This window comes from Lycium barbarum, chromosome 7 (assembly GCF_019175385.1).
Source record: "Lycium barbarum isolate Lr01 chromosome 7, ASM1917538v2, whole genome shotgun sequence".
Classification (NCBI taxonomy): Eukaryota; Viridiplantae; Streptophyta; class Magnoliopsida; order Solanales; family Solanaceae; genus Lycium; species Lycium barbarum.
In genome coordinates, this window is record NC_083343.1 from 11362875 (window position 1) to 11377017 (window position 14143).

Below are 14143 nucleotides of genomic sequence, written 5' to 3' on the forward strand. Positions count from 1 at the left end.
TGCCTTAAGGCATAACTAAAGTTATGCCGAATCCAACATATGTTGCCTTAAGGCATAATTAAAAGTTTGCCTTATAAGGCAACCTATGCTGGAAAGTTACGCCTTAAGACAACTTATGCTGTCTTCGGCAGAGGTTGCCTTAAGGCATAAAAGTCTGCCTTATAAATTGCCTTAAGGCATACAATTTATGCCGAATCCGTTATGCCGAATCCGGCATAGCTTTCCCTAAGCATTGCCTTGCGAAATTATTATTTATTTTTATGCCGGAGCAGGGGTTCGAACCCAGAACCTGGGGGTTTCTACTTGAAGGAAAAAAAATTAAAGACCAGCAATTTGAGGGGCAAAAATTTAAAGACCAGCCCGAGTGAGGGGCATTCCTGCGAACCCCTCGGGCTATGCCATTGTTGAGCTGAAGAGTGTAGTGTACAACGTGAAATTCTGTTATCTATATAGGGAAATTTACTTATCATAGCTATCTCTAAGACCTATTTATGAATAATAACTACCTTTGTAATCAAGTTAGTCGACTTCCCTGCAGATAGTATAAAGCGGAAAGTAATGAGATACAAAGATTTTATACTAGTTTGAATTACCGGTGTGGTGCCTATTTCAGTCCCCTTGGGTTACAAGAGTTTCCTTAGAGCCTTGTTGGTAACTTGATTACAAAGGTGGTTTGTCTTGAATCGTAGTTCCAGTTTTGCATAGTTATCCAATTGTCCCCTAGTGATAGCCTCTACCTATATAGCTATCTATTTTTTTTTTAACACTCACAAACTTTTACAAGCTATAGTGTTTTTTACAAGATGAAGAATGGATAGATGTTTTGCTCAAGTGAAGTTGTGGTTGTCTTCGGCTTGTGATTTCTCTTTTTTATAGTTGGATTCACGTCTGGAGAGTTTGACAATTAATAAATCTTTTGACAATTAATAAATCTTTCCTTTGGATTGATTCTGATTTGGCTTGCTCTAAGATAACCCAAGGGAGTTTATCCTCAATTAGGGATTTGAGTGATCCCCTGATTGATCTTTGGATCTTTTTCGCTGGTCTTCTTTCCTTTGTGACCGAGATATGAATCTTCTTTGCTGGTCTTCTTTCCTTTGTGACAATGATGTGATTTGCCTTAAACCTTGATGGTCTTCTTTCCTTTGTTAACCTTCAGATCTTGTATAATATTCTGCTGCTGATTTTACTTCTTTCCATAGGTTTCTTCTTGATTGGCTAGATTAGATCTCGACCCGCGTATACATCTTCTCTGATTGATTTGCTTGGAATATATCTTTTCTGTGATCTTGATTTGTATGGCTGAGCTAGTCCTTTACAACTTTCGTTTTCCTTTTTGGTTCCTGCATAATACGATGGCATCCTTAAAACAAATAATTACTTTTAACCTACAAGGCTAACAATCTCCCCTTTTTGATGATGACAACCAAAAAAGAGTGTGACATTTTACTTTCTTGTATTTTGACTTGATGCTTCCCCCGAGTTCAGTCCATCGTTCCATCGTGCTCCCCGTGGGCCTCTTTCTCCCTCTTTGACATCATCAGAAAGGAAAAAAAAAAACAAGCACAAGAGAAAGCACAAACAGGCACAAATAGACAGATAATAACTAGGCTACCTAAGTTAACCACATAGTTTTAGGGGACACAAACAACCCCAATCAGATAATCATCCAAAACATACAGCCCAGCAAAAAAAAAAAAAGAAATAGTCTTAAATGTCCAAACATTCCATCAAGGGCTTAAGCGCTCCTTTTTCAGAAGTACTTCAAGGTATTGATAACATTTGAGGAGAATGTGTTGTAGGAGGTTTCAACAGTATGGGATAGGGTGGAATAGGAGTTCTGAACAACAACATCATGATCAGTATTGGAAGTAGTGGTTTCCTTGCTCAGGGAATCAACTCGAGCAATCAGCTTGTTCACAACCTTGATACGCTCATTTTGCAGACCCTGCATGCTTACCCGCAACTTTCATACATCAGCGCTAACCTTTTTTGAGGAGCTCAATACCTTCTCAAGAACCTCAAACACTTGCTGATGGCGAATGTCCATTGCAGCAACACTTTGATTCACCTCTGCAATCTCACGAATCACATCTGAAGTAGTTGTTCGAGAGGTTGCTGGTTCAACATGAGTCTCAACCTTTACCTTAGCTGCGTCCTTCTTTACCCACTCACCATTCAAGAAGACATACCACATGCTTGCAAAGGCTCGATGATCATAGGAAACAGTGACCTCAAAAGGACGAAAGTCTCTAAGGTCAACGAACAAGTCCTTTAAAATGCGAGAAATGATCATTACCATAAGGAAGACTGGCGGAGGGAGAAGTGTCTAGGGCACTCTCAAGCATATAATCTTTGAACCAAGTGGCCCATTTGACTTTGTGTTTCTTGAGTAGATAGTATACAACATACACATCCCTTGTAGTGATTGTGCTAAGGGAGCCAACTCGAGGAAGTAAGGTAGTAACAACAATATGAGCAAGAACACGGTTAATAAAGCATAAATTAGAGGGTCGAAAATCAGAGATGTCAGAATCGGGTTCAGATATAAAAGCCTAGCTTCTTCAAGAGTGACTTCAAAATTTTCTGGCCAACATTCCTCATAAACTCAATTTTACTAAAAGATTTAACCCCAAAGACCTTTTCAAATAAAAATTCGTTGACAACAATCCTAGTTCCCATGACCAAGGTTTCCAATTCTCCACTATCCTTAGAGACCCTAAGATTGGCATAGAACATTCTTACGGGTTCCTCAAATACTTCTGGTTCAGAGAGGGCAGAAACAAAGGGCAATTTTTGGGTTTTAAAAATAGCACTTACATTGCAGTGACAGTCCTTGAGTTGATCAAGATTTATGAGTCTACCAGTAGCAATAAACTTTGCTTTTTCAGTAGATCCCCAGAATAATTGCATGTCCTCGGGTCCAAAGTCATCATCCTCTTCATTCTTGGTTTTCTTTGAAGCATTTTCTTTGGATGGAGGAGGAGTGCTTTGTTTCTTCTCAACAAAAGTTCCAATGGTCTCATCATCGGAGTAGTCAAAGAGATTCACATGGTTGGCAGGCCATGTTAGACTTTGTAGATGACGGCTTGAGCGTCTACAACCAGAACTTTCTCCTTTGACACGAACCATTTTGGAGGAATGAAAAGGGTTAGAGGAAAAAGAAAAGGTTAAAGTGAAGGTTTGAAGAGAACAATGATGGATGAGAGGGAGTTATAGTGGAAAAGGTGGAAGGGGAAAAGGTGTGTTGGGAGACGAACCGATGTGACTATTGGGAAGAGGTGTAATAATGATAGGAAGAGAAGGCGGGAAGTACAATTAATAAAGGACCAGCACGTTAATTAAGGCAAGTAAATAAAAATAACTATGGTACAAATATATAGGTTCCTTAATTATTTTGAAACTTTAATAATTCCGAGACAATTTCTAAGGAAACACTTTCTTCAAGCAAAGGTTTTGTAAAAATATCAGCTAGTTGATTTTCAGAATCCACAAATTCTAATGTAAAATCACCATTTTCTACATGATCTCTAATAAAATAATGTTTAATATCTATATGCTTTGCTCTAGAATGATGAACAATATACTTAGCAAGGTTAATTGCACTAGTGTTATCACAAAAGATAGGCACAGAGTCATAAGATAATTCATAATCAATCAATTGGTGCATCATCCATAGTAGTTGTGTTCCACAACTCCCTAAGGCTAAATATTCAACCTCAATAGTTGATAATGCAACGGATGTTTGCTTTTTGCTATGCCAAGAGATAATCGATTCTCCCAAAATTTGACAAGTATCACTGGTACTTTTTCCATCTTTTCGTCACCTGCAAAAACAACATCTGAATATCCAATAAGCTCAAAATTAGTAGAATGAGGATACCATAGGCTAAAATCTTGAGTTCCAACAAGATAGCGAATGATTCGCTTTACTGCAGTAAGGTGCGATTCCTTGGGAGCTGACTGGAATGTGGCGCATTTGCATACACTGAACATTATATCTGGTCGACTGGCCGAAAGGTATAGTAAAGATCCTATCATAGCATGATAGGTTCTTTCATCAATATCCTTTCCCAGGGCGTCTGTTTCGAGGCATGTTCAGGTGCTCATCGGTGTTCCAAAAGCCTTTGCCTTTTCCAGACCAAATTTCTTTATAAGTTCCTTGGTGTACTTTGTTTGACTTACAAACATGCCATTAGTCGACTGCCTTATTTGAAGTCTTAGGAAGAATGTGAGTTCATCCATCATACTCATTTCAAATTTTCCTTTCACGAGATCAGCAAAATTCTTGCATAAAAGAGGGTCAGAACTTCAAAAAATAATATCATCAATATATATTTAAGCAATCAAAATGCAATTTGATGATTTTTGAATAAATAGAGTGGTGTCAATTTTTCCTCTTCTAAAATTGTTATCTAACCAGAAGGAACTAAGTCTCTCATACCAGGATTTTGGGGCCTATTTGAGTCCGTACAGAGCCTTTGTTAGCTTAAACACATGATCAGGATAGGAGGGATCTTCAAAACTTGGTGGTTATTTTACAAAAACTTCTTCCTTAATAAAACTATTTAGGAAGGCACTTTTTATAGCCATTTGGAACAATTTAAAATGTTTAAAGGATGCATATGCTAATAGGATGGGAATGGATTCTAACCTTGCAACGGGAGCAAAAGTTTCATCATAATCAATACCTTCCTGTTGGGAATAGCCTTGGGCTAGAAGTCGTGCTTTATTTCTTATCACTTCATAGACTCATTTAGCTTGTTACTGAAGACCCATTTTGTCCCTATGGCAGAGGCATTTTTGGGTCTGCGAACCAGTTTCCATACCTGATTTCGTTCAAACTGATCAAGTTCTTCCTGCATGGCTGTTATCCATGATTCGTCGACAAAGAAGTGTGATAAAGATGAGACCGTATAAAATGAATATTTATCAAATTTACTATTTTCCGATTTGTTCTTTCGTCGATTGGGCCTTAAAACAAAATGAAAAATCGGATCAATTCTTTGGGATCCTTCCTTTCTTCAAACGGAACGAAAAGAGATAGAATTAGGCCGATTCCCAAAATGCATTTCTGGATATTCCTCAATGTCTCGGCTATTCACGGAACGTGAGAAGCAAATGATTAATTATCTGTTTCCGGAAGAAATCGAAGAATTTCTTGGGAATCCTACAAGATCAGGCTTCATTAACTTTCTTGGGCTCCAGTTGTGATATAAGCGCGACTGCAGTCATCTGCTTGTGAGATTATCTAGTTTTCATTTTTGCTTTTGGATCTCCAAGAATAAAATCATTTGAAAAACTAGCTTCACTTCTCCATTCGCGTTGGACGTTCATTGTTGAGGCTCAGAAGTAGTTTGTTAAATTTTTCTTGAGAAGGATTTCCTTCAATTTCCTGAGTTTGAGGTATTTCAGGTGGTGGTACCTCAGTAGTCGACTCGATAGTATCATTAGTTGACTTTGATGCAGAAGTCTTTTTTCATGTATCATCATTTACAACACTTGTGTCTTGGACACTTAGGTTAGTATCAACAAATACAATATGAATAGATTCTTCAATGATCATGGTTCTTTTATTGAATACTCTAAATGATCTACTAATAGGAGCATAACCCATAAAAATACCTTCATCGCTGCGAGGATCAAATTTACCAAAATTGTCCTTACCATTATTGTGGATGAAGCACTTGCATACAAATGGATAAAAGTAGCTTATATTTGGGCGCTTACCTCTCCAGAGCTCATAAGGTGTCTTCTTCAAAATTGGCCTTATCAGACAACGATTTAAAATGTGGCAAGCTGTGCTTACTCGTTCAGCCCAAAAGCAATCGGGCAGTCCTTGTTCAAGAAGCATTGTTCTGGCAGTATCCTGAAGTGATTTATTTTTTCTTTCAACAACTCCATTTTTTTGAGGAGATCTAGGTGAAAAGAAAGGTTGTGTGTAGTCTTGTTGAGCGCAGAATTCTTCAAAGGATTTATTTTCGAATTCGTTTCCATGATCACTGTGAATGGTTGAGATAAAATATCCCTTTTCTCATTGTACTCTTCTGCAAAAAATCTCAAATTGGGTGAAAATTTCATCTTTGTGAGTTAAAAACATAACCCATGTAAATCTTGAATAATCATCTTCAATGACAAAATCATATTTCTTTCCTCCTATACTAGCAGTCCTAATAGGGCCAAATAGATCCATATGCAAAGTTGAAGAGGTTTAGTGGTGCTAACAGTGTCTTTCGGTTTAAAAGATGAACGAGTTTGTTTTCCTAATTGACATGCATCACATATATGATCTTTCGAAAAGTTTAGTTTAGGGAGTCCAAGGACCAAATCATGTTTAGAAAGTTTCTCAAGAATATGCATATTAGCATGTCCTAGTTTTCTATGCCACAGCCAAGGATCACTGGCTGTGGATGCAAGACAAGTGAGAGTAGGTAAATCAACATTGTTTAAGACATAAATATTATCTACTCTGCCACTAATTATGATAAGATTCCTTGCTGCATGATTCAGTATGCATTTGAGAGCATCAAATAGAACTTTGAACCCTGCATCACATAGTTGACTGAGGCTCAGCAGATTGTATTTCAGTCTATTCACCAGATACACTTCCACTAGATCACATGAAGGACTGAGAGTGATTCATCCTACTCCCACAATATCTCTTTTTGCATTGTCACCTAATCTAATCTGATCACCATCTATCTTTTTTACATATTTGAAATTTTCTCTTTTGCCCGTCATATGTCTGGAACACCCATTGTCAATTACCCACATATCTTTTTTAAAAGTCTTCGTGGGTTGTTCCTGCAAGACAAAGAATTTAGTTTCTCTTAGGTACCTAAGTTGTCTTGGGTCCTAGGGGGTTAGTGGTGTCTTGCCCAATGCTCATGGTTTTGAGCTTCCAAATCCATTTCCCTGATTTGATATTCTTGTTCTTGCAATTGAAAGATTTATGATCTATTTTACCATAAGAATAGCATGAGAGTTTTTGGAAATGTATTTGAAGTGGAATAAAATTCAGTTGATGAAAAATCATTAGTCGACTGGTTTCTTCCAAACCTAGAATTAGTATTAAAAGGAATTCTATTTGATCTGACAGAACTGTGGCTAGGTGACTTCTTAATGCTATTTAATTGCATCTTGGTTTCACCTAGTTCTTCTTTAAGCAAGTCCACTTCAATTTGATTTGCTTCTAGTTGGATTTGCCAATTCTTCTTTTCCTTGGCTAGCTTATTGTATTTATCAATCATCTTTTGAAGGTTATCAGCGACCAAATCAAGAGATGCTTCAAGTTCAATACATTCAGAGCAAGTAGGGATCCTTACCTCGTTGGTGTCTGATTTAGCCATGAAGCACGTGTTTGATACATCTTCTGGTTCTGTTTCTGACTTGTCTTCATCAATCCAGGCTCCATATGATTGAAGGTGTGCTGCCTCCTGTAATTTTTTCTTTTCAGTTCTGGACAGTCTGCCTTGATGTGTCGTGGTTTTCCACATTGGTAGCATCTATCATCATTCTTTGATTCATCGTTGTTCCTGTATCCACTTTGTGGTTTCTGTCTTCTATTCCTTAAGATGATTTTAACTCCTCGATTTATCATGGCAAGGACTTCATTACTGTTGTCGTCTTCTTCGTTTTCCTCGGTGGCAGCTTTGAATGCAACAGTCTTTTTCTTTTCCTCCTTGGCGTATCTCTTGATATGATTTGTCTCAAAGGCCATTAAGTTTCATCTGAGTTCATCATATGTCATATCATCCAGCTTTGAGCTTTCCATAATAATAGCTTTAGTTTCCCATGCCTTAGGTAGACTCCTTACTAGTTTCCTTACCTATTGTCCACTTGTATAGACAGATCCAAGAAATTTTAATTCATTTAGGATCTTACGGAATCAAGTGAACATGGATTTGATGTCTTCATCTTCCTTCATTTTGAACATCTTATATTCCTTTTGAAGAGCGTCAACCCTGTACTTCCTTAATTCTGACGTACCTTCGTAGGTGACCTGTAGCTTTTCCCACATTTCTTTGGCTGTCTCGCAGTTGGAGATCTTCCCGAATTCTTCACCGCTAAGTTCACAATAAAGCAAACTGATAGCTCTAGCATTAGTTGAGATTACCTCTTGTTGTTCTTTTGAGCATTTGAAGGATTCAATATCAATTTTGGTTTTCAGATCTTTTGCTTCAATATTTGGGATTGGCTTGGGTTAATTTTTAATTACTAGCCATGCTTGGTAGTCAGTTGAAAACACAAAGATTTTGACTTTCTTTCCAGTGGTTGTAATGCAGTCCGTTGAAGTATAGTGGTTTTGATGGAGAGTGACCATCTTGCAGAATTGCACCAGGAATGTGATATCTAGACATTTTGATCTGTTCTCACGTGCTGTTAGGCGACTTCTTGAGAGACCTGCTCTGATACCAATTGAAACACAAGGGGGGGGGGGGGGGGGGGGGGGGGGTTGAATTGTAATTCATTTGGATTAAGTTAGTCGACTGTTAATATGGTTAGTCGACTTCCCTGTAAAACTCAAACACTGGTTAGCAGACAAATAATAGTAGATAGTATAAAGCAGAAAGCAATGAGACACAGAGATTTTATACTAGTTCGGATCACCAGTGCGGTGCCTATTCCAGTCCCCTTGGGTTAAAAGGGTTTCCTTAGAGCCTTGTTGGTAACTTGATTACAATGGTGGTTCGTCTTGAACCGTAGTTCCCGTTTTGGATAGTTTTCCAATTATCCCCTAGTGATAGCCTCTGCCTGTATAGCTATCTATTCTCTCTTTTCTTTTTCTAACACTCACAGACTTTTACAAGCTATAGTTCTTTTTACAAGATGAATAATGAATAGGTGTTTTGCTCAAGTGAAGTTGTGGTTGTCTTCGGCTTGTGATGTCTCTTTTTATAGCTGGCTTCACGTCTGGAGAGTTTCCTTTGGATTGATTCTGATTTGGCTCGCTCTAAGGTAACCCAAGGGAGTTTATCCTCAGTCAGGGATTTGAGTGATCCCCTGATTGATCTTTGGATCTTCTTCGCTGGTCTTCTTTCCTTTGTGACTGAGATATGAATCTTCTATGCTGGTCTTCTTTCCTTTGTGACAATGATGTGATTTGCCTTGAATCTTGCTGGTCTTCTTTTCTCCTTTGTGACCGAGATATAAATCTTCCTTTGTTAACCTTCAGGTCTTGTATAGTATTCTGCTGTTGATTTTACTTCTTTCCATAGGTTTCTTCTTGATTGGCTAGATTGGATCTCGACCCGCGTATAGATTTTCTCTGATTGATTTGCTCGGAATATATTTTCCTTTTCTGTGGTCTTGATTTGTATGGCTGAGCTAGTCCTTTACAGCTTTCGTTTTCTTTTTTTGTTCCAGCTTAATACGATGGCATCATTAAACAATTAATTAAATTAATTACTTTTAACCTACAAGGCAAATAGTCTAAGATATACTTTTATTTTTTGTATTATAAATTTTTCATATCTTTTTTACGTCAATTAAGTTACAAAATGAAATGTCTAACCGCGCGAAGCGCGGGTCAATTAACTAGTTCCTTATAAAAACTCTCACTTTCCTCTCCCATTTTGATGTCACCTGAGGTATGACATGCAACCCTTCTTGGAAAGACTAAGAACCTGCCGGTCCTCCTCGTCAGCCTCGCCCTCCGTCATGGGTTACAAGCTTCAAGTCATCCCATCCCATATACCATCCCTAATATAACGGTGTTTCCATTATAAGGTCCTGATTAAAGGTTCCATATGTTTGTCAAGATGCTTATCTTAATGTTTGTGAGAACAGTTAAAACTTTACTGTGCTTCTGCGATGTATTAAATTCGTTTTTATATTATGTAGACTGCATTATGCATTTCGCAAATACATATATTAAAGCAGTTCCAATTTGCCAAAACAGCGCTGTTGTCTATTTACACTTGCGCAATGTTTGAACCAAAGCTGATAAAACATACAAGAAAGAGTAAACAAAACTATAATGAGCAAACCAATGAAGATTTGATGCATTTGATTCAGGGTTCTACAAAGTTTGTTTTTCCATAGAGGCAATGTGGTTATAGTACTCATATTGTGTCAGCCATGCAATTCGTACTGCATTGGCAGAATAGCTATGCACTCTATAAAAGAGGTTCGTGATCTACAAAAGGAAAAAAAAAAAAAAACTAAGAAAAAAGTTTTCTACCAGTGTATATCGGGAAGAAATGGCTGTACACAATAAGTATGTGTATAAAAAACTAATGCCAAGCATTCATTAATTTTGTGTAAACAATGCTGATAAAATTTTATGTTGTAATTGGTGACCTTTTTTTTTTTTTTGTTTTTTTCCTTTTTTTGGAAAACTTGTGTGAATTTAATTCGAACTGTATTACATTATGTTGGCTTGCGTCATAACCTAGCTCTTTGACGATGAAGCGCAACAGGAAGAGGGTCAACGTTGCAGATATGCCTTGTCTTGTATTTGAAATGGTGTAGCATTTATTCTCTTAGCTGCTTTAGTATGTTAATTTGTACAAAAAAACATAAAAAGTGAATGACTTTTTGTTTCTTTAAGTTTAACCCATCGAATATTTTGAAGCAAGTTTAATTTAGTAGAAACATTAATATTTGAATTCGGCTAAGCTTTATTATTCAGTGTCATTGGACGATTGTTACACGATGGGTGTAGGTTTGGTATCTAGCAATTCCTTTCTCCTTTCTCCCAAACTCCCAAACCCCTTATGAAAATATATTTATTTAAAAAAAAAAAACAATTAACATTTGAAACCGAAGAGAATGCAACAATGAATTTATCGTTGAAGTTATCAGTTCGGTAGAATTTAGTTGTTTTAATTTGAACTTTATGTTTGTTAAAAATAAATTTTGATGCACATAAATAATGGAAAAATCCATAGTTTATTCTCGGAACTTGAAAACAAATTCACGTGACACACCAGCTGGCCACAAACAATTCATTTGGCTTAAACATCTTTACAATTATATAAAACAACCCGCTTAGAGAATTCTAAATAGAACCCTATAAATTAGAATTTTCTCAAATTGTAAATTACAATAGAACCCTTTCAGAACAAATGAAGAAGAAAGGATTTAAGATTAACAGTCTAATTTAGAGAGACGTCTATTTCAGACCCTGGTCATCCAATTATCTAGATTCAAATTTAATCTTTGCACGCCTATTTATTTTCCACTTTCAAATGGCCGAAAAGAATGATTAATAGAAACTCATTAGAGATGACCAAATATTAAATCATTTTTCTGCAGAGAAGTTGAAGCGAGAAAAAAAAAATGGAAGCTTGAAGCTAATCGAAGGAGCGGAGGGAAAAATGGGTCAAATAGTAAGGATAAAATAGGTATGAAATGATACATTATCTCACGATTTTTTAAACTAAGTAACTAAAAGTAGACATTCATTTTTAACATAGAGGACAAGTAAAACTGGACTAAGAGACTAAAAAAGAGCGTTTGAGATATATACTTAAACAGTTACTTTTCGTCAGGAGCTTCCACGCGCTTCTGTTGATGTTGAAATTTTTTACAGGGATAGAGGCATAGATATGACGTGGCGTGTGAGGGAGTATTTTATTGATTATAATGTGAGACCCATTACTTTTTTCTCATCATTCTCAATTTCTTCCTCTTCAATCTTCTCTCTCCTCTTTCCCCCTTTTCTCTCATTTTCTATTTTGCATTAATTTTAAAATTAATTTTATTGCACGCAGATCAAAACTTTTTAAGATATTCATTATCTATTTTTTTTCAATTTCGTCTTGATAATTCAATTAAATTCTGAACAAGCTTAAAAGAAAATAATTAGCACGTTAAAAGAATTTTTTAATTCAAAAACTGATAACTAAATATGAATTTAGGATACTTCTGAAAGTAAAAACGCCTTGAAAAATTGGACTTCCTTTTTTTCCCTTTTTCTTTTGGTATATATTCAATTTAAAACTGCTACATTCTGCACCCGAGAAATCCAAAATTTTAAGTGTAATCAAAGTAGACCCTGAATCTAGGGCTGTGAAAAAATCGATTTATATCAATAAACTGAGCTGAAAAAATTGTTAGTGATTTACCGATATCGAGTTATTGGTTAATGATTTTTATACGATTTTGTAACTTTTTCAATGGACTACCGGTCCGATTTTTGACTTTTAAGCTTTTATTAACGGTTAAACCGATAACTTAATAAGAACATAAGGTCTTATTAAAATTACCTTTTTAAGTTTATTTCAGTGATATTTCTCTGTGAAAAATGTGGGAGGTCAAACCAGCTGTGTTTGATACTTTGTTGGTTCAATTTATCGGTCAAATCGATTTTTACACAGCCCTATATTAAGGGTCTACTTTGATGACACTTAGAATTTTGAATGTTTTGGGTGTAAAATGTAGTGACTTTGAATTGAATATATGCCAAAAGAAAAAAAAAAAAAAAAAAAAAAGAGGTCCAATAAACCTTTCAAGGTGTTTTTACTTTTAGAAGTATCCTAAATTCATTTTTATTTATTAGTTTTTGAATTTAAAACTCTTTTCAAGTGCCAATTATTTTTTAAACTTGTTCGGAGTTTAACCGAATTATTTAGAAGAAATTGAAAAATTGAATAATGAAATGGAAAAGTAACTTAAACAATTTTGATGTAAATTGCTTTTAAAATTTAATGAAAAAAGAAAATGAGAAAAAAGAGGAAAGAGGAGAGAGAAGATTGAAGAGGAAGAAAAAAGACACTGAATAAGAAACGGAGGAGAAGGGTGGGTTCCACATTATAATCAATAAAATACTCCCTCACACGCCACGTCATATCTATGCCTCTATCACTGTAAAAATTTTCGTAGACGAGAGGTGATTTGAAAAAATGGAGCTGAAAGAGAGTGTGCTGACAGGGAGACCCACAAAAAAACACATGTCAAAAGTAGAAGGTGCCCTCACACAGCTGGAAAATGCATGCCTCACATTTCCCTTGAGTTTACATCACATGAGACTTCAAGTAAGAAGCTTGCAGGTGAGAAACATGATAGCTAGCTGACAAGTGTTAGCATGGGCAGCAAAGATGAAATGCAGAGAAAAGAGGTAAAATTTACAAATAGTTATTTTTCAATTTTGTAATTGAAAAATTATTACTCCCTCCGTTTCGATTTAAGTATCTTAGTTTGATTGAACACAAAATTTAAGGAATAAAAAGAGATTTTTGAATCTTGTGGTCCTAAATGAATGATGTGTGTAATGTACTAAACTATCCTTTGAATCTTGTAGTTTTAAACTTGCTATGCAAGATGTTTGAATTGTCAACTTACTAAGTATAAAAAGGGACACCTTTTTGACAGACAAGAAAACAAGAAGAAATAAAATACTTAAATTAAGACGAAGAGCGTATAAATTTTTAAACTATATGCGTTAAACGTTATGAAATTTCAAAGGGAACATGTAAAACTCGAGGACATTAGCAACGAGCATCCTCTATGAAATTTGAAACTTCACGATTGACTTTTGTTTTTAAAAGGTCAAAAAGTGACCAGCGAATGATACCTCTTAAAAAAAAGAGGTTTAAGCGGGTCCTCTAGATCGTCAAAAATAATGTGTGAATAAAATATTTTCACAAATAGCTACCTTTTAACTCTTTCTAACAACCTATAACTACATATGCTATATTTACAATTCGTAACTAGATGACCCTATATTTATCTAGTAGTTGGGTATACCAAAATATAGCATAAATATAGCGGAAATACAGACCCTGATTCACGCAAATATCCTCCCATTCCATATCTGATTCCATATCTCATTCAAACAGCTAACAAATTCAAAAAAATTTGAATTCAAACCTTACAATCATATTTTTAACCAAAAATAAAAAGGTTGAAAAACCTTTGAAAAATAACAATATCAAACCAGTGAACATAGCTTGATTATCACGACGAATATATATTTGATTTCATCAAGTTGAGTTCATAATTGAGGTAACGATTTTTTCACTACAAACTTTTTTTTTGTTCGTCTTTTCTGAAATTGTTTCAGCTAAATTGAATATAACACATTGCTGTATTCGAAAACAACAGGATAATGACAAGCGTAATTGCGTTGATCCGTCATTCTGGTTTTTGGAATGATCAGAACTGTTTTGTGAATTACAAAATTGATGCTGTTGTATTC